The 27,414-nt window shown below is 42.5% G+C and overlaps 1 protein-coding gene across 18 annotated transcripts in view; it reads right to left on the bottom strand.

Annotated features, from left to right (window-relative positions):
- MBNL1 (muscleblind like splicing regulator 1) overlaps window positions 1-27,414 on the bottom strand; it is a 498,242-nt gene that overhangs the window by 231,387 nt on the left and 239,441 nt on the right. The gene's annotated exons all lie outside the window — the stretch shown is intronic.

The raw sequence follows: 27,414 nt of genomic DNA on the forward strand, positions 1-27,414 counted from the left end.
TCCTCTTTAGCGCTCATGACCATCCCAACTGGGTTCCTAGGCCCAGTGAGATGCTATCTAAATCTCCCTTTGTAATCTGGAGACCACATCTGTCCAATTCCCAAGCAAGTGCACAGACAAGAAAACCCATACCACATGTACTCTCCGGCTCATGGAAAAGATTGGGGATCAGGCAGGTGCCATAGGAATATGACACAGGAGTTTTGCTAGCCAGGCTTTGGGAAATGCCTCTCCAGTGAAAGAGGCTTGTGGTATTAAGCTGCATATCAGGGTGTAGCTACCAAGTGTTAGCACAAATCTGGGGAGTTAACAGGGTTTAGGTGCTCAAGTGACCCACCAGCAGAGTTTTGAGATCATGTCAATTTTTTTTGTATATGCAAACATACTTGATTCGTAAATCAAATTCAGCGATATGCACCCGTTTGAGAAACGCACTGTTAACTCAGTGAAGTTTTATTTTCTCTTAATATTTCCCAAACAAATTTTAACATGAACACAAAACCACAAAAGGATTTCAAGTTGGACCTAGCATTACCATGCGACGAGCTTATGTTTAATACTATTCAGTGACATTTGCAGTGCTCTTTATCTAAATTAGTTCAAGGATTCTGAGGACACCCATACTTTTTTGTACGTCTGCAATTTTTTCAGAATTAAAAGATTTAATGTCAGCCTCAGCTTCTTGCTGGAGTTAACAGGTATGGTTTTCCTGTGCTGTAATATGGTACTACTGGATTTCAAACGTAGCATCATTGATTTGAAGTGAAGTAAAGCACACATCACTTCAAGTAACAAGAAAGGTATTACATGTGTGGTATGAATCGTACTGCACATTGATCACTATTCTTCCATGGGTCATACCTACTCTAAATGAGGGCCCTGGAGTAAACACATAATGTCTCTGAAAGAAATCCCCAGACAGCTAGTAGAACAATATTTCTGGTATGTTAAATCATTCACAGCCAAAGTATACACGTGATTTATGATGAAAGACATGCCAATCTGTGAATCACTGTCAAGTTAACAGTAGTAGCAGTCCTCTCAACATCTTAATTGGCATCTCAATTATTACCTCCACTCCAATTTCAAATAAAGGTTAAATGGTGTTTGTTTTCTTGTTGGCCAAATTGCCTCTTCATTAGCAGATGAGTGACAAATCAATTTCAGCATTCTAACAGTAGTGCCCTGACCACTTGCAACCTGTTTCTTTTGACCACACAGTGACACAAGTTGCTGTCTAGTGCTTGGCACAGGATATAATTGCCAACTGGGAACAAATCAGCATGACTGCTCAAGCAACTGCAGCTTTGCTGTCTGATAATAAGCATATCACGCAGAACAGAGAAGCTGCGACACACGAAGCGTCAGCCTCGTATTCCAGTGAGCAGTGACCAGCATGTAGTAATTTCTAACCGTGTTTGAGAGTGTTGGACTTGCCCCTCCAAGCACAGAACAATTAGTGTCAAAGAAGGTTTTGGCATTAATGGGCTAATGCATGCAAATATAAGCATGCACATATGTGCACATACTATTTGTGACGTGTCACTATGTAATCTGCAAGTTGGGGAAATAAACAACAGAGCATAGACATAAAAGGAACAGAAAGAGTCTCACTGCATTTGGATGAGTCACAGTTAGTCTATATCTTCACGGCTATGTTTGGATGTTAGTCCATTAAAGCTGGACCAATGTGCTTTACTAGTGCTTGTTTTTCTAAATGAGATCCCATATTGCAAAAGATGCACCTAAATGCGGGTGTCATGCTCAATGATAAGGCCCAACATAACAGAAACTAGCCCGGAATTGCATATGTTGCTATCCCATTGAGATATGAACTAGAAGTTTGGGAGGACCGTTCCTATTACAAACCATTTGTCTGTGTCTCTAGTGGCGCAGTGAGCAACAAAATATGGATTGGAACGTAGTTCAGAGTATTTCACAGTGAATGAGATGAATTGAAGCATTCCATGCATTACTTATTCGTTTTCCTCAGTGGTCTCTGTTTGGTGGGAGCTGTTACTGTTATTGGTTTCCATGTCATAGTCCCTCCTATTGTCACTGATTGGTCCTTGCAGTGTTCACTGCTGTTGCAGCATGTGTGTTCCCTGATGATGACAGCGGCTGTGTCCCTGCTGTGGTTGCTGTTATGATCTCTGTGGCTGCACCTGAAATCGTACCTTTCATGATGATGGCTGTGTTCTTAACTGTGTTTACTTTTGTGATGGCACCTAAGGTGCCTGTTGTGTTGGCAGCTTTTGTTGCTTCTGTGGTCCCTGTTGTGGAACATCACTGTTGCCTTTCCAACTGTTGTGCACTTATTGTTGCTGCTGTAGCGATGGCTGTTGTCTTGGCTGTTGTGGCTCCATTTATGTCAGCTTTGTCTATGCTGTTGTTGATGCCACGGAGGCAACTGTTATTGTACCTGTAGTAATTGATGTAGTCCTTGCCGTGGGTTCTGTCAGGAATGGATGTAGTGCAATATGCGCTTAACATTGCACGCTGATCCCACACAATATGCTACTCCAAGACTCATGTCTTCAAGAACGATGGAAGATGGGTGGGTATGCTCGGTCTGGGCGCTGCCTGGACAGAAGACTCATGTTTTAGAAGGAACATTTAATAAAAAAAATTGAATAAAGAAAAAAAGAACTACATGTCCCATGAGGCCTCGGGACTCTCGAGAGACTTACTGAACGTCACGACCATCATAAACAACAGGGAACTCCATAGCACTTGTTTATTTTTCAAGGGGTCATTTATAGCGATTTCAAACTCTATAGCACTAAAGAGGACATCCATGGGAATTTCAAATTTTAGTACTCGTTTTTTTTTTAAAGAGTTATCCATATGATATGAGCCCTAATTGAACGAGTGCAAACTCTAGTAGGAATATATTAGCAAAAAAATATAGTTATTTGGTATGCTGAAATCAAAGACCGCTAATACATAGAGGAATAGCATTAGAAACTAAGCATGCAATACTAAGAAATGCTTTCATGTTACAGTTATCCACTGGACATCTTGAATGCAAACAAAGCACATAAAGTTATCTAATTTTGAGTGTAGCTCTCTTTAGTAAACAAGCTTATTGGAATCCTCATTTTCAGGTAATATATCAAAATATAATTCTATTTCAGCTCATATGAAGGCAAACTGTCTATGGTCAATGCTGCATGTGTGAATGTTGGTGGACTTAATATAATGCATACACAACTGTGGTGCCTGCTGCTGTTACAGGTGTGGTAGTTATTGTGGTGTCTGGTCAGCTTTCAGCTGTGCAACCAATAACTATTGCTGTGGTGGAGGCTTTTGTATCAGACACTGTATTTGGTTTTGGGCAGTAGTATTGATACTGTTGCTCTGCAGTGGTGATAGCTGTGGCCACAACTGTTTTCCATATTTTGCTGGCAGTTGTTGTTAAGAGTTCTTGCCATGGAAGCAGCTGCAGTCACTGCTGTGGTTCCTGCTGCCACAACAGCTTTGCTCACTGATGTTCTGACAGCTGTTTTGCCACGGTGATGTCAAACAGGGCTACTGCTAGGGTACCTGCTGTGTTAGCATCGGTGCTTGCCGGTAAGGTCCCTGTCATTGTGGTAGTTGCTGGCCCTGCCATTTGTTTTTACTGCTGTGGACCTTGGCGTGGCCAAAGTCTGAATCACTATAATCGTCCCTGTCACAGTGAAAGTTGTGGCCTTGGTGGTGTTTTCAGCAGTGACCTCTAATATTGTCTTTGTCGGGGTGGCAGTTCTGATCACTATTGTGGTCTACGATGTGTTTAACCCCTTCGCCGCGGCAGGAATTCCGCCGTGGCGCTGGGGGGGTTTGGGGGCAGTTGCGGTGGCGCTGTGCTCGTAACGGAACCACTCCGTCACGAGCCACGGGTGAGCTGTGCTCATGACGGAGTGGTTCCGTCACGTCTCCGCCCACTGCGCTAATCGCCCGCACAGGCGGGGAATTAGCGCCGCGTGGGTGGAGCGGCCGCCAACGGCCGCAGCATGACAGAACCACTCCGTCATGAGCACACGGCACCCGTGGCTCATGACGGAGTGGTTCCGTCATGAACGGGGAAGGGGTTAAACTTTGGTGAAAGCTGTGATCCATGAAGTGTTTTCAACCTTTAATGCAGCTTTTATTTTTCATGAGATGGTGTTTGTAGTTGTTGTTGCTACTGTTGAGTCGGTCAACTGTTGCTCTGAGGCATCTGTCTGCTGCATTATATCATACTTTCATGTAGTTGATCTCACAGTGACAGCTGTGGTTGGTGCATTGGTGCCTGCAGCTCTTGTAGCTATTGTCACTACCGTTGTGAAGGCTACAGTCACTGCTGTGGAACCAACAGCTGTTGCTACTTCAATGGTACCGCAGTCACTTATGTTGTCCCTGCCGAGACTGGAGCTGTGGTCACTGCTATCACTGCTGCCATGGCTGCAACTGTGCTCACTCTTCTGGTCCTTGCCTGGGTGGCAACTATGCTCACTGCTGTAGCCCTTGTTTGGTTACAGCTGTGACCTCTGCTATGGGCCCCGCTGTGCTAGCAGTTGTTGATGTTAATGGAAGAAAGGGCTTGTCCGAAAGTTTTGCACTGTATTGCTTGTTCCCCTCATAACCTCTTATAGACATGTAAAGTTCTCTAGAGCTAAAACTAAAAAGTGCTCGTTTACTGGGCACCCTCCCACAATCATATGTTCGCCCTAATAACGAGGCTACAGGGAATTAAAAAACTACTTTCCCCATGCTCCATTTTCCCTTTTTAGGTCTCGCCTAGCATCGCAGCACATGCGCTGCACGCTCTGTGAGATCTATTGTCTTTGAGTTGCAAGTGGGGTGGAAGCTCCGCCTATGCTTTTCATTGGCGCGCGTCACAGTTTATGTTAAACGCTCACTTTTGAGTGGGAGTGAGGCTTTTTTGTTCCCTCCCTGTCTCCTTTCCGGGTCGACCACCCGGACTGGATATTTTGCTCCAGCACGGCGTATCTTTTGCTTACGCACGGCTTCTCTTCCGCCTTGTTTTTACTTTAAAACTGAGCGTGGCGCCGCTTCATGGACACCGCGCTCAGTTTATTTATATATTTCTTAACTTTAACACTGAGTGCAGCGCCCGCTTCAAGAACATCACGCTCAGTGTTAAAGTAAAAAAAAAAAAACAAGCGCGGTGTCCTTCAAGCGGCGCCGTGCTCAGTTTTAAACTTAAGCATTTGCAATGCAATCCGACCTATTGCATTGTAAATGCTTGTTCCATTTGTGTCTAAACTCGCACAGTCAATAAAGAATTATTGTGTTTTATAAAGCGCAGCCTCTCGCTCACGTCTTACAAGATGGCGCCACTGGTGCGAGTGCACAGTCTAGCCCTCCTGCTTCACACGGTATCACATGACCCGATAGAGTCACCCACTTCAGCCGATACTGGCTTTCCTTTCACCCGCAGGAGATGCCAGCGCTGCTCTTTTTCCCCTCTCTCTGACTTCCACTTCTGCAGTACAATGACAATCCCTTGCAGCACCGCTGTTTCCCTTATTCATCAAGAATCGCCCCCTTGAGTTCAATGTCTGCCCCTCGCTGCAGTAAGGTTGTGTCAGTCATTTACAGCTGCCTGCCCCGCCCGAGCTCTCTGCAGTGGTGGGCGATCCTGCATATTGCTGCAGTGCGGTACTCACCCCCTTACAGCAGTCCCACTTGTCTGTCCATCAATAGAGAGATCCCACCGCAGTTCTGTCCCTTCATCCCTGGTCGTAAGCTCAATGTCTGCCGGTCTCTCTTTTACTTATCCTGTGCTCTATTTCGGGCATGGCACACTCCCCCACACTCGATCTGGGTCCGCATTCTCTTACCCTCCCGGACTCCCCAGAGGTGGCTGAACGCCAGTGTCCCCGGGTGTCGGTGGAGCCGGTGCTCTTCCTGGCTATGTTCTCCGTGGCCCTGCAGGGTCCTCTTTGCACACAGTACCTTTGGGAGAGACTGAGCGAGGACGTGGGCTACAATGGAACCAGAGAAAGGGGCTGTGGGAACCACAGCGGGGACTCTCTACAGGAGTTATACCGGGTCAGCTGTCCAGGGATAGAGGGAGCCAGAGCCAGTGACTGCCAGGGTTCAAGTTCGGCTGCATCACGGGCTCTGTGGGACACAGGAGTGGGGTTCACTCTCTGCCTAGGAGACTACAGGTGAACTGGCCAGCTTCTTGCGACTGGGTTGCGATGGAGAGGTTGGTGGACAGCAGACTGGAGATGAGCTGGTGAGACATGATTCTTTCCGAATATTCTGCAGCATTTAACATATCCCCTCTTGTGTCTCCAGTGACTGTGCCTCTCACACCAGCTTCCCCGCTTGTGCAGACACCAAACCCCCTTTACCTGCCACCCTTTTGTTTGTTTCGCTGTCTCTCATCCCTCCCGCTGAGAGGCTCGCCCTTATCACTGACAGCTTCTCCTCCTTCCTGCTGACAGCATCTCCTGCCTCCTGCTGGGAGGCTTCCCCCTTATCACTGAAAACGTTTCATCCCTCCTACTGAGAGCATCTTCTCCTGCTAACTTACAGCCTTGCCTCCCTCCCACCCACAGACTCGCCTCCCTCCCACTCACAGCCTTTCCTCCCTCCTGCTCACAGCACCACCCTTCTACTGACACCACCACCCCTTCACTGACAGCCTCTCCTCCCTCATGCTAACAGGACCGCCCTTCCACTGACAGCACCACCCTTTCACTGAGAACCTCTTCTCACTCCTGCTGATACCCTCACCTCCACCCCACTGACAGGACCGCCCTTCCACTGACAGCACCACCCTTCTACTGACCACACCACCCTTCCACTTAGAGCACCACCCTTCCACTGACAGCACCTCCATTCCACTCACAGCACCACCATTCCACTGACATCGCCACCATTCCACTGAGAGCGTCTTCTCCCTCCCGCTGACACCCTCGCCTCCATCCCGCTGACAGGGCTGCCCTACCACTGACAACACCATCCTTTCACTGACAGCCTCTTCTCCCTCCCGCTGACAGCCTCTTCTCCCTCCAACTAACAGGACAGACCTTCCACTGAGAGCACCACACTTTCACTACCAGCACCACCCTTTCACTGACAGCACCACACTTTCCCTACCTGCACCACCCTTTCACTGACAGCACCACCCTTTCACTAACAACACCACACTTTCACTGACCACCTCTTCTCCCTCCCGCTAACAGCACCAGACTTTCACTGACAGCCTCACACTTTCACTGACAGCCTCTTCTCTCTCCCGCTGACAGGACCACCCTTCCACTGACAGTACCACCCTTTCACTGACAGCACCACACTTTTCTAACAGCCTCTTCTCCCTCCTGCTGACTCTCAGCCTCACTTTCCTCCTACTGACCGTGTCTCTTCTCTCTGACAGACTTCTTTTTCCTACTGCCCGACTCTACTTCCGCTGACTCACAACCTCTCCTCCTGTTTTCTACCCATGTAACCACCGAATACGATTCTTATATTGTCGATTGAACATCAAGCCAAAGATAAATTATACATAAAGATCTGTGGAAATGTGGATTTTCCTGATCAGTTATGTCCCCTATCTTGGACCCCAACGATTCTATGTGCATGTCACAAGTACATGTGTGTTCCCTCCAGTTCCAGTTTCCAAGACGCAAACATATGTGTGTCTACCGTCGACATGTTCTCTGTCAGATCCGCCATCAATGGGCTGGATATTCAATTCCTAAGTATGAAAAGCCACCGACTTTATATGGCTAAGGTACTCCATTTTTACAGTTCAGGCAAGTAGGCCCGATTCTTTCCTCAAAGCCTTTCCCTGCTCTCTGTCTCTGACAGTTTCAGCTTGAGCTCGCATCTGTATCCATGAACTTTGTCCTACTCCCTGTGCAGCTAACGGTGCCTGCCTCGGCCAGTTTTCGCCTGCCTGCCAAGAAGCTGTATTTCACCTTCGAATTATCTATTTTGCTCTTCAGCCGATGCATTCCTGTCTAGTGATTTAGGTAAACATTTCCTTTAGCTCACAAGCAAAGGACTCAGCCTTTCCGTCCTCCTGCAAGTGATTCATAGCCCTGCTGCCATGGAAAGTTTTCTGCCTCTCGCTTCTTATATAGACACTTAGACGCTTGTACACGCACATACAGTTAGTATAGAATAGATTCTGTCCGAGAGTCCTTCCTTGTGGATAACATAGTTCTCTAAACATAGGATGTTAGATATGATTTGGGATTAGGTTGACATGACCCCCTAGACTTCTCGTCTCCACATGTAGAGCTAAATGTCAAGTCCCCTTCACCCCCTAGTTGCACGTCAATCACACGTCATGCTGCTGCGCACGCATCCATGTTAAGTATTATCGTATAGATCCACCTATGTAAGATAATGAGAGCCAATCATGTTTCTTTTTGCTCCTTATTACGCCTAGTTTCAATTACGTATCACTATGTTAATTTATCTTATCAATTGTTACGCCTTTCTGCACTTGTTTCATTGTAATGTACTTATTATAAAAATGCATGTCTGTCAATAAAGTATTGTACTTCACTTCCTGAACCCTCGTGGTGACGGAACCTGAAGGCCGCGACTCGAGTCGGCCATTTTGAATGGAATAAAGCCCATTTAGAAACCTCTTATACCACGGATTCTGCCTCTTGTTATTCTGAGCTATTTTACTTTATTTTAAGATCCCGTATGAAATTCAGTCCGGTAAAGAAGATTTTATTTACCACATAATGGCGCCCGAACAGGGACACTTTCTCATCTCACGCGCCGGCGGTGCGTTGCAGGCCCGGTCTCCTGCCACAGCTGGACGGACCATAAACGCGTACCAGCAGGATTTCCTGTAAGCTCCCTCCGGTCAAGCGGGGGCGACTGAGGCTGCGATCAACCCAGACGAGGCGGTGAGAAGTGCGAAGTATCCCGACCAGAGCCTAGCTGAGAGAGCAAGATCCGAGGTATACAGAAGCCCACCAGGTTTTTTCGAAATCCCGATGTCCAGAGGGTCCGCTATCCGCAGTCATCGAGTCCTGTCCATTCTCGGAGGCCTTCCGTTTCAAGGAGCTACTCGGTGAGTACCATCGCCGAGGAGGCGTGTTGACGCGCACATAGGTTGTGCCGGTCAAGACGGATTTGGGTACACAAATCCGGTCTGCACTGTTTAGCAGTGTATATGTACTGTTTAGCAGTATATCAAGTATTCCGAAGTATTCAGTTATTGTCAAGAATTCAGCGTGGTGATTAGTTAGGCAGACTGTCATCATTGTCGGTTATTGTTAAAATGATTAATGTTCAATGTTTAAAGTGTTCAAATGTCTTGCATATTGTGGTATGAAAGATTGTTCATTGTTCACTGTTCATTATTGTGTTTTTTGTATTAAGTGAGTTCAAGAGTAAGTATCAGATCAGTTGTCAATATGCCGCTCTTCTCGAAGTTAAGACAGATTACTACCAGAAAAGGGGTGCTTGAAGAAGCAGTTCCTATTCCTCCTAGGGACACTCCAGGGCATTTTATGTACCATAAGCATGGCTTAGATGCCATATTGTTTCTTGATCTATGGGTAGATTATACCAAGGGATTGCCGGAAAGTCAAAGGTGGCCCGCAGCGGGAACCTGGGATGCAGAGTGCATCATGAAAATGGAGGAAGAGTTATGGAAAAGAAAGGTCAGACAGTCACAGAAAGACGCTGTTGAGTTATGGCGTAAAGAATCTCATAGACGTACAGAAAAAGCACGTAGACAAGAAGAGAGGAGTAAAGAAAGTTCAAATAAAGTTCAAGAAAATCTATTAATTGAGGAAGGTATCCGAGTGAAGTCAGAACAAGTAAATAGACAAAGAAATGCTCTTATGAATGGTATGTATCCCCTTCTAGCCGAAGGACTACCAAAAGCTGTTCCAGGGATGCCAAAAGACTTGCCACCCCCGTTATTTCCAATTAAGGTACATCAAAAAGGGCATCCCAGAACCGCAGAAGATGTTTTTCTTTCCTCATATCTAGACGACACAGCTCCCGAGTATACTAACGCCACACTACATAGACCGTCTGGCGGAGGGGTTCAACGTCAGGATCAGGTATCCGACCCCGTGCAACAGCAAGTCCCGATACAAGCTTCGGCAAGCACATCTGTCCCCGCAGTCGATTCTACAGTGGTATCGACACCCATAGTTGCTGTGTCACGTTCAACGAACCCATTCACACCCGACGCCCCAGATGGGGCCACGGGAGGTGCTAGCAGTACCTTTACACCACCCAGAATAAATAAACTTGTCTTTCAAGAATCAGCGCATTCACGTACACCTAAATTCGTAAGTGAACGTACGCTTAAAGAACTCCTTGTAAATTGTAGATATGACCCGGTGGTTGGTAAAGAGGATGAAATGGTCCTGGCATCATTACGTATCAGGCGAGCCGCAGAGTATTTAGCAAGGTTACCAGGAATGACTACGCATCTAGATAACATATATCATTTTGTTCAAACAGGACGAGATCCAGGATGTATTAACAGAGCTATGGAATTCCAGAAAGTAGAGATACAGGGGGAACTGTTGCGTTTCCTCATAAACTGTGTGATCAGAAATCAAGACCGCCCGGGGGTAGACCCGAATGCAATGCTTATTCTTACAAGATGGAGTCAGAATATATCAGAAGGGAGACACGATAAGCAAAATTGTATAATAGCCATGTGCCGAAAAATCCGTAAAGAAATAGAGCGTATTCATGAAGAAAGATTGGGAACAGACGAGTTTGAGCAAGATGAAGTGTCCGAATCAGGGAATTCCGCAAGACAGTCAGAGACCATAGCCTATGTAGGCAGAGGAGGATCCTGTGATAATGCTAGATGTTTTTCTGATCCCATACACTCAGTATGCCCAAATAATAGCAGAACGTATCCGACGCCTGTAATGAATCTGAAGTCTCCTGAACATTTGTTTCAAGCCGCAGATAAAATACTACGAGAACGAAGAGGTTACCACCTCCTCGATTCCATGGATGAGCAAGAATTAGCCAGATCAGCCGTTCACTGGATTGACAGTCCTGAAAAATACGGTGATGAGACCGTAGCACACACGTTTTTTAATCTCAGTACAGATGAACAACGTTTAGCTGGAATATATATGATTCAGCAACTCCTCATATTATATAAGAGCCAACATGCTGACCCTGGTCCTTTACCTGATATATTAACGGAACTACTCACGAACAGATGGAGAGGTTCTAGTAACAAGCTAATTAAAGAGATATTAGTGTCACGTAAGCAGTATGTCCTTTTTGTAAGTCCGGATCCTCTCTCGCTGCCCCGCAGAGAAAGAGCGCCGTACTATATGGATAGACAAAATCCCCTACGAGAAGTGCACCCAATAAAAGGCGAAGACAATGAGTCTCACCGTGTATTTGTTTACACACCCATATCAAAAATGGAATTATTAGAAATGAAAAAAGTAGTACCTAGTCATGACAAAGACCCAGCGGGTTTCCACCGAGAAATTAAAGACATGTTACTGATGGGAGAGTACACCTTTCCTGATATTATGACGATATTAAAGGTGCTTTTGCCTGCTGGCATTTATGAAAAACTGAAAGAAAAAGAGTGGGAAGTGGGTGACCAAAAGATAGACTGGACAGCATTAGCAGAGGAAGAAAGGGGCCGAACTGCAGGTTCAGGGCTCGGGGATAAAGTTAAACTGTTACCAGGTTTACTAGTACAGGTACTGCCACGTTTATTAACTACAAAAAAGGAAGATTGGGGTGCAATCACAGCCTGCAAACAAAAGCAAGATGAAGACACAAGCGATTATTATGCTCGATTTGAAAAATGTTTTGGTATAAATAGTGGTATAAAAGCAAGTAGTGACTCATATCCACATTTATTTGTGACAAAATTAGTGGAAAATGCATTGCCTCCAGTAAAGAATAGAATATTGAAATTCGAGAGTACCTGGCAAAGTAACACTCCGTCGCAAATGCTACAAATGTTACAGTATCATCACAATAGAATTAGGGATGAACAAGAACACGAGCATAGACGCATGAAGGATACAAAAATGAAAATGCTAGTTTCTCAGACAGTACCAGCAGAGGGTCACAAAAAGGGTGTGACACATTCTGGTGATTCTGCAGCTCCTGTAAAAGGAACCTGCAATTACTGTAAGCAACTAGGCCATTATGTACACGATTGTCCAGTCCTGAAACGTAATATAGCTACAGGTATTGCAAAAGAGAGACCACGATTAGTTAGACAAGATCAGAATGAACAAGGAGCTATGCAGCATGGACAGTCCATGCCAGTTCAGCAACAGTCCATGCCAGTTCAGCAACAGTCCATGCCAGCCTCACAGCAACCCATACAGTTTGTGCCAGCTGCACCACCGTTGCCTGCTACTGCCACACAAACCACGACACGACAAATGTATCAGACTGCACAGTATGAATACCCTGAGTATCAGCGTTACGCATGAACCAGCCTAGAGAGGGAAGTTGACTTACCGCTTATCGAGATTCCTGTAGATCAAGAAGGACCTTATGTACATAGTGAATTATTAGGTCAGGATAGAAAATTCTTACTCGATACAGGGGCAAGTCGAACAACTATAAAACGTAGTGAAGTTCCAGGGGCACCCCTCTCAGGCTCTCAAAATGTTTCCCTTGGTTTTTCAGGAAAACCTATTGTTAATGAAGTATCACAGCCTCTACCACTTACGATAGGACCTTTGACACGAACTACAGATTTATTGCTTACTAAATCATGCCCAGAAAATCTGTTAGGAATTAAAACTCTGAAAGCACTAGGAGCCATAATATGTTGTTCTCCGGAAGGAGTAAGGTTGTTTTTACGTGATTTTAAAGGTCACTATGTGTCTAGAGACATGGATCCCCGACTACAGACTTTACCAGTACATCTATGGGCACAAGGCCCTACGGATGTTGGCTGCATGAACATTACACCCTATCGAGTCACACTGAAAGCAGGAGTGGTACTACCACGAATGCGACAATACAAGTTACCGCATGATGCTGTAGTGGCTTTGCTGAAAATCATTGATGAGCTAATTGCCCAGGGAGTAGTTGTAGAAACAGACTCCAATGTATGTAATTCACCGATAATTCCGATTCTTAAACGAACTGATCCTACTGCCCCACCAGTATACCGATTGGTTATTGATTTGCGTGAACTAAACAAGTGCATTGTACCACAATTTCCTGTGGTCCCTGATATATCATCATTATTGACAGCAATTGATTCCGAAGCAACATTCTTTACTGTAATTGATCTCAAGAATGCCTTTTTCAGCGTCCCAATAGATCCGGAAAGCCAATATTTGTTCGGATTCAGTTTAAATGGGCGCAGCTTTAAATTCTCACGCGCTCCCCAAGGATTCACAGAAAGCCCCAGCATCTACAGCCAAGCACTGAAACGAGAACTTGACAGTATCCACATGCCAGTCAATACTGCACTGCTTCAATATGTCGATGATCTGCTGATCACCGCGAGAAGCGAACCTGAATGTGAAAAGGCTTCTCTGACAGTTTTACATTTTCTAGCCGACAAGGGGCACAAGGTGTCTCCTTCTAAGCTGCAATTCTGTGTCCAGCGAGTTATTTATCTTGGTCACTCGCTGTCCAAGGAGGGAAGGCAGCTTACACCCGACCGCATTCAGTTAATTGCTAACATGTCAATACCCCAGACCCAAAAGGAAGTGCGGGCTTTTATAGGCCTCACTTCATATTGTAGGCAGTGGATCCCTCAGTACGCATTTCTAGCAAAACCACTCATTCAGTTAACCACACAGGAGGCAGCCACATCGACTGTTCTCCCTTGGACTCAGGAACATACACAAGCTTTTGAAAGCCTAAAGGAAGCTTTATGTCAAGCACCTGTTTTAGCAACACCATGTTATAGCAAACATTTTACACTCTTTGTTACAGAGCGTGAAGGTACTGCCTTGTCAGTACTCACTCAGGATCAAGCAGGATCACGCAAGCCATGTGCTTATTTTTCCAGTACATTAGATCCCGTAGCTCAGGCTTTGCCTGCATGCCTGAAATCAGTGGCGGCGACAGCTTTAGCAATCAGACAAAGCGATGCCATAGTATTAGGACATCCATTGACAGTACAAGTACCACATGCAGTAGAGGTTCTTGTGAACCGAACACAAACACAACACTTGACCATAGCAAGACTTACCGGTTATGAACTGACATTGTTTCAACCACACATAGAGATCCGACGGTGTAATACATTGAATCCTGCTACACTATTACCTGTAATTGGAACAGACCCACTAGCTCATGATTGTGTTGAAATCATTGAAATAAAGACGAAACCTAGACAAGACTTGACAGACGTTCCATTGTTAGATCCAGACCTGACGTTGTATGTAGACGGATCGTGCATGAGAACAAGTACAGGAGATTTAGTGGCCGCGTATGCAGTCACAACAGACACTGAAGTTATTGAGACAAATTGTATAGATACTTTGTCAGCCCAAGCAGCAGAACTTATTGCTCTAACACAAGCCTGTATTCAAGCCACAAATAAGAAAGTTAATATATACACTGACTCACGTTATGCATTCGGAGTTGTACACGACTTCGGCGTGCTGTGGCGAGAGAGAGGTTATTTAACTTCCCATGGTGCCCACATTCAGCACGGACCCCTCATTCATGCCTTGTTAGATGCAATACATCTACCCACTGCTATATCGATTATGAAATGTAAAGCACACACGAAGGTTACTGATATCATTTCTCAAGGCAATGATTTAGCTGACAGAACAGCTAAACAGACTGCTCAGAATCGCACATTAGACATGACAAAGCCAATAGTTCAGACACCAACACAGTGTATGACAATTAAGGATCCCGCACTTGACGTAATTGACATACAGACACATGCCACAGCAGAAGAAATAAAGAAGTGGACTGAACTAGGAGGGATCCAGACAGATCAAGGATGGATGACGAAGGAGAAATCTGTATGGTTTCTCCCGGATTCCATGGTTCAAGCCATTATAGCTACAGTTCACAGTCCAGCACATTTAGGAGAGAAGGCTATGCTAGACAGCATTCAGCACATTTGGTTCAACAAACATTTACGAGCAGCAGCTAAACAAAAAGTTCGTACCTGTATGATATGTTGTCAGTTTAATCCAGGAAAGAGTGTTCCCGTAGAGCAGGGTGGATTTCAGCCTCCTGACCATCCTTTTGAAGTCCTCCAGATGGATTATATTCAGATGGAACGTTGTCGAGGATTCAAATATGTTCTCGTAGTTGTCTGCGCTCTCTCCCGTTGGACAGAGGCGTATCCCGTATCAGATTACACTGCCCCGACTACTGCCAAGCAGCTAGTTCGAGAATTCTTCCCACGGTACGGTTTACCACGTGTTGTATATTCAGATAACGGCCAGCCTTTCTCATCCGAATTAATGAAACATGTCTCACTTTTGTTGGGATATCAGTGGAAATTCCACTGTGTCCGACACCCCGAGGCAGCAGGTCTCGTGGAACGACATAATCAACTTTTAAAAATCAGACTGTCTAAAATATGTCAGGAAAAAGGTGTGGACTGGATAGTAGCCTTACCAGTTGCGCTATTTTACATGAGGATGGTAGCACACTCTCGAACAGGGCTATCCCCTTATGAGGTGATCTTTGGTAGACCACCGAATATGTGGGGGACGCCTATACCCCGTAAAATAACTGATGTTGACTGTAATATGCTGACAGATTACCTGGCTTCCTTGATGTCTGCACTACAATCTTGTCGTTCACAGGTAGTCGCAGCTTTTCCCGACAACACCGAGGTGAAACCTCATGACGTAATTCCCGGCGATTATGTTCTCGTCAGGAATTTCGATCGGAAAACCCAACTGGAGCCAAGGTGGAGGCTTCCTAAGTTGGTCCTGCTGACGACCAGAACAGCTGTGAAGATCGAAGGGAGAAAGGGCTGGGTGCATTCCAGCCATATAAAGAAATTTCATGGACTTCCTCCAGACACAAACAGTACTCCCCGTGTGTCTTCCCCCATTGACTCAAAGCTACCTTTGGCTGAAGCCAGTAGCACCGAACTCTATAAGCAGAAACTCAGGTCCAGATCCAAACTGTCGGACGATTTGATTGTTTAAGTCCTCTCCAAGGTGAAGCGGTTGAATCTGTCCCGACATGTATCCCTTAGGTCTGAATGATGTAGAGTCCAGAATCATAATGAAACGACATGCTTATTGTAAATTACTGCGTAGCCACTGTATTGTGACTTTATTAATTTTGTTTTTCTTGAGTTTTTTAATAGTTACTGCAAGTATATTGTTGCATATGTATTATCCTGTTTCTAAACGTGCTTTCAATATAACTGATGAACATTCTTTTAGTGAATTACCCCCACATGAGTTGTCCTATAGACTTGCGCTGCGCAACAACACCTTCATTAGTATGTTACATCATTCCCATCAGACTAGTAATGCCACCAATTGTTGGGTGTGTGGCCGACTCCCTCCCTATCAGAATAACAAAGGAGTTCTGCCTTTCTTTCCACATCCGTTCACACACAATGGCTCCTGTGGAGCATGGTTTAGTTTATTAAATTCCATAGACCCAGACACAGCAGTTTATCAACAACATTGGATATGGGGAAATCTGAATCTAGTTTTATTCAAAGTCTGTCACCCTAATAAGGAGGGTCACCCCAGTAGAACAGGAACTGATTTAGAAAATGAAGTGTATAAATTAGGTAATTTTACGCCTAACCTCATGATTTTGAACGTCAAATCCGAAGTTGAATTAATTCTGCCCACTATGTCAGTATTTCCAGTTAAGGGTGAATTATGTGTGAGAAAAGTTGGTTCCATACACATGGGCCATAGCAAATGCGTTACTACAGTAGACTATAGTGATCAAGGGAAATCTTCATTTAGAGCTTCTCGCCATTCTTACTTTATATGTGGTCAGACGGCATATATGCGTCTGCCTCTAGATTGGGATGGTACCTGTTACATAGCATTCCTTTTGCCACCTGTTTTCCTAGCTCCCCCTGATTATTATCGAAATGTTCATTTAGTACACAAAAGAGAGCGTAGAGATCTCCCAGTTGTCGATTATACTGAAACGGCATGGGACAAGTATGTAGATTTCAATAAAGGTATCTTTCCTTATATAGGTACAATATCAAATAGTAAGCTGATACGCAGACTCACCAAGACTCTTGAAGCTGTAGTAAACGAGACTATAGCCGCCCTAGGCAATCTGACAGAGGAACAATCAGTGATGAGAATTGTTGTTCTCCAGAATCGTCTTGTCCTTGACGTCATCCTGGCCGATAGGGGCGGAGCTTGCAGGGTCATCGGATCCAGCTGCTGCGTATTCATACCAGAAAATTCGCCATCTGTATATAAAGCTATAACACACCTTCATAAGATTGTAAGCCAGATACACGAGAATCCAGGCACTTGGACGTGGTCCGGGTGGTTTTGGAGTGTGATATCAGCCTGGGGATGGAGAGTTCTATCCTTCCTAGGTATTGGCCTTCTTATGCTCTTCAGTTGTTGTTTATGCCTACAATGTGGACCAGCGATTTGTGGTCTGTGTGCCACATCATGCATTCCATATCAAAGTTCTCGTTCAAAATGCCGGAAAAAGAAGGAAGAAGAAATGATGCTCCATGAGCAAATCGATGGAATAATGAAGATTGATATCTCTTGAAGGGCAAGTAGGGGACAAGGAGGGAATGTGGAAATGTGGATTTTCCTGATCAGTTATGTCCCCTATCTTGGACCCCAACGATTCTATGTGCATGTCACAAGTACATGTGTGTTCCCTCCAGTTCCAGTTTCCAAGACGCAAACATATGTGTGTCTACCGTCGACATGTTCTCTGTCAGATCCGCCATCAATGGGCTGGATATTCAATTCCTAAGTATGAAAAGCCACCGACTTTATATGGCTAAGGTACTCCATTTTTACAGTTCAGGCAAGTAGGCCCGATTCTTTCCTCAAAGCCTTTCCCTGCTCTCTGTCTCTGACAGTTTCAGCTTGAGCTCGCATCTGTATCCATGAACTTTGTCCTACTCCCTGTGCAGCTAACGGTGCCTGCCTCTGCCAGTTTTCGCCTGCCTGCCAAGAAGCTGTATTTCACCTTCGAATTATCTATTTTGCTCTTCAGCCGATGCATTCCTGTCTAGTGATTTAGGTAAACATTTCCTTTAGCTCACAAGCAAAGGACTCAGCCTTTCTGTCCTCCTGCAAGTGATTCATAGCCCTGCTGCCATGGAAAGTTTTCTGCCTCTCGCTTCTTATATAGACACTTAGACGCTTGTACACGCACATACAGTTAGTATAGAATAGATTCTGTCCGAGAGTCCTTCCTTGTGGATAACATAGTTCTCTAAACATAGGATGTTAGATATGATTTGGGATTAGGTTGACATGACCCCCTAGACTTCTCGTCTCCACATGTAGAGCTAAATGTCAAGTCCCCTTCACCCCCTAGTTGCACGTCAATCACACGTCATGCTGCTGCGCACGCATCCATGTTAAGTATTATCGTATAGATCCACCTATGTAAGATAATGAGAGCCAATCATGTTTCTTTTTGCTCCTTATTACGCCTAGTTTCAATTACGTATCACTATGTTAATTTATCTTATCAATTGTTACGCCTTTCTGCACTTGTTTCATTGTAATGTACTTATTATAAAAATGCATGTCTGTCAATAAAGTATTGTACTTCACTTCCTGAACCCTCGTGGTGACGGAACCTGAAGGCCGCGACTCGAGTCGGCCATTTTGAATGGAATAAAGCCCATTTAGAAACCTCTTATACCACGGATTCTGCCTCTTGTTATTCTGAGCTATTTTACTTTATTTTAAGATCCCGTATGAAATTCAGTCCGGTAAAGAAGATTTTATTTACCACAGATCAATGCTCAAATATGTCAGTTTTCATTGCTTTAAGGTATAGTAATGGCATGCTAGTGGCTGTTGCAATCACGAATATGTACTAATGACCCAGTCATTTCCTTTTCGAAATATACACTTCTAGTTCTAAAATGGTTTCCACTGGACAAACTGCAGACATAAATCAATGCATTACTTGTGCTGTTAAAACATATTGCAGTCTGTTGTAATTAGAAACGATTTCAAATTCTTTATTATTGTGAATGCATACAAACAGCTAATTTCTAATATTTACAGGTCTAGTATACAGAAATACTAGAACCTATCATTCCATTTGGGCTCCCCTTCCATATTTGACGTTAACAATTTGGTTCATCAATCTTTGTTTCGTTTTAAAAACCTTACATATATTTCTGTCACGATACTGAACAATACAATTTCTATGACCAGACAAAGGTGCACAGGGTGGTGAAGTCTAAAGCCTGTATATCAGAATTGTGAAAGCAGAACAGGGTGGTTTATATTTAGATCCACGCACAATTTAAAAGATGCAAAACACTCTGGCGCAAAAAACATTTTGCTCCAGGACTCGGATAGTTTCTCATCATTTTGGCACTTGTGAACAAAATAATGTGAATCAGCATTCTCAAACGGACTTTGCAGCCACGCGTAATTACGCTCCACATGGACCGAAAAACACAAGGTTTCAATGTTAAATGCACTAACCCATATTAGTGCTAAAAGTGGAGCAACTTGGATTTTTTGCTCCATTTGACCACTTGTGCCGGGTCTATGTGCTCCCTGTGATTAGCAGTCAGGACACTGGTGCTCTTGAGAAAGGACACGACACAGTAATACGGTTTAAAGCCATAAACACAACAGCGTAATCCGGATTTACATCTCTAACCTCAAATGCTGACACGTCTATGTTCGGATGGAGCCTGCGTTCTGCAAACACCTTTCAACATTCACATTCTGCATGCAAGCAGTGTAAAACGATGGCTATTAAATAGGCGCGTGCATGCCTCCATTTTCTTTCTTTAAGGCTTTTAACCCCTTCAGTGCCCATGACGAGCTGGACTCGTCATGGGCCGCGGTGGCGCTGTGCCCATGACGAGTCCAGCTCGTCATAGACCCCGCCCGCTAATGCAACGGCCGGCACTGGGCGGGGAAAGGGGCGGGCACTGAAGGGGTTAATATAGTCTGTTTACCAGGAGTATACACACGCCAACCAAAACACACAAACACGTAATTAATACAAATTCAACATCAACAGTAATCGTGGAGTTTACTTTAAAATTCAGCTGGTGAGTTTAAGGAGTTATAAGAACCCTTTCCTCCTATATTTTCTAATTTATAGAATTAACCAGAGATGAATACAAGTAAAACACAGGTGATAACCCTAACATATTACTAGATGACTACATTTTTTGTGTGGATTAGCTGAGAGTTATCCTACGGGTAGCTTGAGCTGGCTGCAATTTCAGCCTGAATATAGCTTGTATACTTTCAGTATGGTTTCATACCAGTGCTAGCATGTTCCCCTTCCCATTGGTTGTCACTGAGCCTTCGAGGCAGTCTGGCTTTTGAGATAAAGCGGTGTTGTGGAAGGGGATTGCGTGCCAGGACATATGTAGTGTGCTGATAGATGAAACTTAACTTCTCTAATCGTGACCAGCTTTTTCACTGGCTTCAACATTCTGTAGAGATCATCAAGTAGCCTATGAAGGGCATCCTCACTTCTTGCAACTTTGCTAGCTGAATTATCATATGTAAATAGTTGTGCAGGTTTGATCCCTGCTCACCCTCCTAGGTTCAACCCAAGCTTCTGTTGACTAAAAAATATGATCTTATTGCAAGCATTATGCATCGGTCAAACAAAATATTGTATCGCGTTCTGTTGAAATGTTGGTCACCTAAACTACCAATATCTGTAGTAGCCCCATTTCAGACTCTCTGTATCAAAGTTAAAAAAAATCTGAGCTTGTGTGTGCTATTTTTACTTAGATTGCAGTTTCTAGTTGTGTATCAAACTCAAATTAATGAAATACCGCATTGAATAAAGGATGGTAAGAAATTCTTTAATTTTGTTTTTTTTAAACTATTTTTCTTACAAAAACGTATTGTTATATTATTATTTTTCTAACCAGTAAATAGAAAAAACCTCATGATCACACTTGTTTTTTTAGTTCCAAATACTCTTCTCTCTATTTTTACACTGGTATCTGTGATCAGGGGAGTATTTGGTCAATTCACGTGTTACATTGCATTTAATTAAACCTTGTGTAAAAAATAGATGTAAGGAATATATTCTGCATGAGATACCTACCTTGCCTAATATGAGTGTGATAGCTTGACCGAGATTTTTATCCCTGCCTGGGGCATTAGTCACTACTCATTTTAAAATATAAAATGTTCGCATTTCCTAAATTGCTAAAACTGATTACTTGCAGAAGTCAAAAGAACAGTTGGCCTATCTGTTTTTCAGTGGGAGGTTATTGCTTAACTCTAGATAGGGTTCTTCAGATTTAAGGAACGATGAGTTGCTGTGGTCTGTGTTGCAACACTCACTGGTTTATGTCCTCAGTACAGTATTCTTGTCTAATGATTCCTCTTGTTAACTTCTTCCTGTAATTTATATGCATTTATATGAACTTATTTAGCAATAGGAAAGTCAAATGGGTAGTCAATAAAGGTGAATTGGTATGTACATTTTTGTGAGAGGGGAATTTCACAGATGATCATAAAAGACAAGCATCATATAAAACATGAACAATTAATATATAAAACAGTCAAGTATTTAAATAATTTAAATGCATACAGTAGAAATAAAATGCATACCAAGCAAAAAGCCATTAAACTATCTATTCTTAAAATATAGACTTACATGATAAATTAGAAGCAAGTGATCAAAGAGGCCAAGACATAAAGTGCAGATACAATACAAAGAACACACAGTAGAAGTCTAGTCCAAATCCACTAGATAGACGTACGTTCAGACAATACACAATATTTATACCAATAAGTAGCAACTCACAAAAGAACAAAGTAATGAAATAACAGCACATACCTAAATGACTAACTGATCTTGCATTCACAGATGTATCTTTTCAAATGTTAATGGTATTGAATATGGAATATTGAATCTGATTGGTTAGAAATTTGCGATAGACAGACAGACAGACAGACAGACATATAGATAGATAGATAGATAGATAGATAGATAGATAGATAGATAGATAGATAGATAGAAGCAGTGGAGTTATGGTTGAGTTAGAGCTTCATAGGAAAAGCATTTAATGAATTCTTAATTACTTTGGGGCCACTCGAATAATTGGCACAGAACTTTCTAAAAATCATTCATTTTGTGTCCTTCATGGCAAATTCCATGCAGATCCATCAAGTGGCGGCCAAGTGTGATTTTTCATTTCATTTAATTAAAGACTGCAATGAGCGTAGACAATTCCCTCTTCTATCCCTCCACTATCCTTTTCTATCCAACTAAAAGACTAACATATCCACAGCTCAAATTAATTTAATATTTCCATACACTAATTCCTCACTTATCCTGTTTGGGTTCTGGAGTTGCGTGCTACCCACCAAAAAGCATTTCAACACCTCAGCAGGGGAAGTAAGTGCTACATAAATGCAAACTCTTCCCTCTTCTATCGCTCCACTATCCTTTTTCAATCCAAATAACAAACTCACATGTCCACTGGTTAAAAAAATGTCCTATCTCGCTATGATAATTCACCACTAATCCTCTTTGGGTTCTGGAGTAGCATGCTACTCACCGAAAAAGAGCTTTGACGCATCGTCAGGGGTAGTAAGCATTATATAAATGTAATTACAATTACAATATATAGCATTTTATACTCTACACATCTGCTTATATAGTTTAGCACTTTGAATTTTTGGATGAGAAATTTGTTTCATTTTGTTTTACCAAAAGGTATTATGCCATGAAAGCCAGAATATATGTGGCTCATTAACACATTGAGTAGAGTTTATAATCAAAGTACAGTAAAAGTGACATTTGTCAAACAGTGTTAAATGGGAGATTCGAAGAGGACCAGCCACCAGCTTGTACGCACTCTTCCCCAAAAATCAGACCATAATGTACTATACACTAGTAAGCTCCTCTTGGATAAAATCTATTACCGCCTTTCAAATTGACAATTGCACAGAGAGTGAACATTCACCACAGATGTTCATGCTAACAAATAGTCTTATCGCAAACTAAAAAAAGAAAACGATAAATGGAATGGCACAATCGGCCATAATATCCTACATAGTTTCAATACCCTATTAGGCTCCTCGGGCAAATCAGACGCTATTACATCACGAAGTGGAAGCTATTCACAGAACACTTATTAAAAAACTTTCCAGCTACAAAGTCTAATAGAGGAACCTCAAAGAGCCCATACAAACATAGGAAACATTGGTTCACAATTTCACAAAGAACTGATTAAAAATAGTGAACAATGAAAATTCAATAAAGTTAAAGAACTAAACAGAAATATACAAAGCACCCTGGGACACAAAGAAAACCTATCACAACCAATTTAGGGCACATTTACTGGCCACCAGTAATAATGAAAACTCTTTAAAAAGTTCTGGTAAACAGTAAACAAACTTGAGAAAGGCTTCCAATAAGTCAACAACGCAAACATAACTGCAGACACATAGTTTGAGTATCTAAAGGCTCAAGACAGAAAGCCACACAGAAGGAGTACTTAGACCAAATAGTCTCCTTCAAACTTTGTTCAAATCAAATACAGATTATTGGTCGCTGAATTATATAATTACTCCCTGCTGAATAACAAAATTCTAGACAGAGGGAGAGAAGCTATTATTCACCTGACATATAAAAATAATAACACATTGGAACCAAGCAATTATTGCTTAATAACCCTCTGGGACACAGAAGCCAAATATTCTTTTGACTTTAACTGCAAAACCTTGAACACTGGCAGAATCTGAAAAGATGGTTTTGATTAAACAAACCGGTTTTCGCCCATGCATGTTAACAACATCAAACATATGGGACTATCCCTTACAATTGGAAAAGCTTTTGCTTTAAGGGCACAGCTGACTGGCTTGGGAATTTCACCTAACCTATTAAAAGGAATCCAACAGTGTGGAAATCGAGATTGTTCCTGAGCACAAATACTTAAATACTTGGAAGCAGTACTTGACTCTTGAGGCAGCTTTGTGGAACAGAGCTCGCTTATTAAACCAAAAGCTTAAGTGACCTTTTTTACTCTAAGAAACTCTTGGGGCCATCTTGAGCCAATAATTATTAAAGCTAAAGTTATTCCCCCATCTCTTATGGGTGTGAGGCCTTTTTTAGAAGGGAAGCCAATTTATTGGACACAAACATAGGCAGCAAATCTCAATACTAAACACGATTTGGATTTTGACTTGAATAACAGTCACTAGCACAGTAGCCATCAATTTAAAAATGTGTTTCAAACTTAGACAGGCATCCGAGCAGACTATCGGCCATCATATATGAAAGCAGATTATGCTCCTAGGAGAAAATAACCCCAGAAGGGAGTATCTTGATAGAGCCTTGCAAAATCTGCAAATTAAAGACTTTTTGTCATTACCAGCAAGCCTCAACAAATTCAAAATAGTATTAAATAAAAGTACAAAATTTGCATTCTGAATTCAAAATAAAGAACTTTTTGCCAAACATTCTCATGCTATGATGAAATTAAACAGGTACCTCGAAACCATAGCTCCGCAATACCATGGTAAAATGTACTCAAAAGTCATGAAGGATAAGTTACTGATATATAGGTTAGGAGCATTTTCCACAGTTGACTTCATTCCCCACTCAATCAAACCAAGTGAGAGCAAAAACTGCAGGCTATGTAACCAAAGCACAGAAACCTTTCTATGTATCCTTTTTATATGTCCAATATTAGCTCTAGAGTGTATACCTTGTTGCGTGCCTCATTTACCAAAAGAAGAATTTGAACATGCAGCGAGCTGCTAATCAAATGCCTAAATGAAAACAACAATCTTAAATGCAATATTCATAAAATGTATGTATCAAGCAGAAGTTCAAGGGGCAGAAGATCTCATCGGTATGGCAACCACTGACGTTAAACTGAAATAAAACTTGATACTTTCCCAATGTGTAGGCCATACAAAAACATCCAAAGGACTCATCATCAACATATTAATCAGCAATGACACTGCTTGTTTTGATCTTTATTTTTGAATAAATGTATCTTTTTATGTGAACACTGTTTATGCAATGGTCTTTATTAATTATACATTATAATAAATTGCATTACAAAAGACAAACACTGCTTACTGTCACACTGATAGCATGTAACAGATAGGAAGAGTGAAATAATATTCTATTTATCATCATTATTAAGGCGGGGGGACATCATGATAAACTTGAAGCTTTGCCTCTCATGAATCATAGCCACTCCTCACACTTAACAATGGTAATGAATAGCCTACTATAAACTGTGCATCTGTATACACTCAAAAACCTCTCTCACAAACACACACACACACACATATTTATGTATATATAGGCTTTTATACGTGTAATCAATGTAAAGCCTGTAAATACAGTAACAGCTGTAAAACAGTGAAATTAGCACCTGATCAAAAACCATTTGTGACTGACATGCAACTTACCTGCAACCCAGAGTATAATATTGGACTGGATAAGCCCACTTGGGCTGAATTGGTTATTAGCTATGTCATGGCTATATTATTTGATGTCCGGTCATCAGAACTACGATACCACTAAGTCTTTGAAGCATTTTAATGATAATGAATTATGTTCATGTACTGCCCACTTGGGCTTTATGGTTTACCTTGCGCCTGTGCACTTTATGCATTTGAAATCCATACAACTTGATTAACAGCGGCAAAATTCAGAGCGCTGACTATATACATCTGGAATGGTTGATTTCAGCGCTTCTGTTTCATGGTGGTTCAAATCAGGGAATAGTCAACTTTGCGCAATGATTTTGTGTGATTACTCAAAACAAATGATGCCGTGTGATAAATGTGATTTATTAACTGAAGACACTGGTATATCACAACGTATTCCGCTAACATGCTATTCACGAAGAGTCGGATGGTTAAATGTAATTAATATTTTTCCCAGCGCAATGCTGATTACAATAATTATGTTGATAAACGAGAAGTATTTTGTTGATGTTCAGTACTCTGAAACGCATGAACTGTTTCTTTAAATAAGACGGAAATGATGCATACACCTAACCCGTGACCAAGGAGTGAGGAAACTCCGAATCACGTTGGTTTTTTTTGTTGTTGCCAAGTGTGAAATAAATATACTCTGAACAACGATTCTGAGTGGCGGTTCTGTGATGTTTGAGCCAGGGTACTGTTACTGGCCGTAATTGCAGGTTTTGAAGGGATATATATATATATATATATTCACTGAAAAAACCATAGGTTTCACACATGTTATAGTTAGCTGGACATTTTACTGATAAAAAACCAATGAAATTCCCCCGTTATAGTTACTGTAGGCAACTATAACTCACGCGACCGCAATCCTCTGCTGATGCTAATACTGTATTTAGACACTTATTTGCCCATATCTTCTTCCATTAAATTTTAGCTATACATATATTACAAATATTTTTTTTTCATAAAGACACATATGTCATCAGCAGAGGATTACGGTCGCGTGAGTTATAGTTGCCTACAGTAACTATAACGGGGGAATTTCATTGGTTTTTTATCAGTAAAATGTCCAGCTAACTATAACATGTGTGAAACCTATGGTTTTTTCAGTGAATTAGCAAGGTTTTTTTAATGCTATTTCCTAACTATAACGTGTGTGAAACCTATGGTTTTTTCAGTGAATTTGTACGGTTTTTTAAATGCTAAGTTACTTTACGCCATTTGTGGCGTGCGCGCCCACTTAACGCAGTTCGTTCCGTGCACGGTTTTTATCAACTTTAATAAGCCCTGTACATTTGGTGGCCTTCGGCCACCAAAAGCACAGGGGGTGAGGTCAATGTGGATAGTGTTTTTTTTATTTCGATTTTATAATTTCATGTTGCCAAAATTACGTTTTTTTTCTCTATTAATAAGCCCTGCACATTTGGTGGCCTACGGCCACCAAAAGCACAGGGGGTGGGGTAAGTGTGGATAGTGTTTTTTTTATTTTTATTTTTTTACCGTAAGCGTACGGTAAGCTTACGGTAAGCGTACGGTAAGCGTACGGTAAGCGTACCCCGCGAAATTGCCGAAAAAAAAATAAAACCGTTTTTGCTCTTGGGGGATGTTTGGGGACTCCCTCAACATGACTATGTGGGAGGGAGTTGTCAAAACAGCCCCGTAACATGTTTTTGGCCATCATGTTTGATAAACAACACTCAGTGCGAGAGACAAAATGGCGGACGCCGCTTCCTGGTTTCGGCCGATTCGAATGTTTACTAAGATCTAAGAGCCAATCAGAATCGCGCTCGCGCACGCCACTGTAAGCTTACGGTAAGCGTACGGTAAGCGTACGGTAAGCGTACCGTAAGCGGGCTCAGATATATATATT

The sequence above is a fragment of the Triturus cristatus genome, chromosome 11 (assembly GCF_964204655.1).
Source record: "Triturus cristatus chromosome 11, aTriCri1.1, whole genome shotgun sequence".
Lineage (NCBI taxonomy): Eukaryota > Metazoa > Chordata > Amphibia > Caudata > Salamandridae > Triturus > Triturus cristatus.